This window comes from Vigna radiata, chromosome 6, assembly GCF_000741045.1.
Source record: "Vigna radiata var. radiata cultivar VC1973A chromosome 6, Vradiata_ver6, whole genome shotgun sequence".
NCBI classification, from domain to species: domain Eukaryota; kingdom Viridiplantae; phylum Streptophyta; class Magnoliopsida; order Fabales; family Fabaceae; genus Vigna; species Vigna radiata.
In genome coordinates this window covers 21711334-21711975 of record NC_028356.1, presented here as the reverse complement: position 1 = coordinate 21711975, position 642 = coordinate 21711334, and positions in this window count along the sequence as shown.

The following is a 642-nucleotide window of genomic DNA, read 5'->3' as shown; positions in this document are numbered from 1 at the left end:
ACACACACACACACATACACACATTAATTTTAGAGTACATAACTTATATCATAATATATAGAAAATGAATGAAAAATTATACGATACGAATGACATGCTTAGTAGTGGTAATTAAACCACTTATATGCAGAAAACCACTCTTTTCTGAAGCCCGACTCCTTTGGGTAATTAATAACACATTTGTTGTGATAATCTAGAGAATTCCAATGTGGCAACAAGGAGTTCCAAATGTGTTCCCCAACCCAATAAGGGCCTTTTTTTTGCAGTTGTGCATCTCTATGCCAAGTCCAAACTGTATAACTTCTCATTATTCCATAGACGAAAAAATGATCATAGATATTGTCCATATCTTCCAGCATTTGATTAAGACAATGAATACAAGAACAAAAATATGTCTCGCTCACTAGGTTTGCATGTTCATTAACATATTATAAGAACTCAAAAACTCTTATTTCATACTCTTCACTAATACAACGTTCACTCATCCAGTTTCGATCCATACTACTCTTACAAAGTTTTTAAACAATAAAAAGGAAAAAAATCACATCAAAAAATAAATCTAACTTACGATTCACAAAATGAATACCAAAACACAAACAAGACTATTGTACACGACTTTAAAAACAAATACATTCAAGGTAA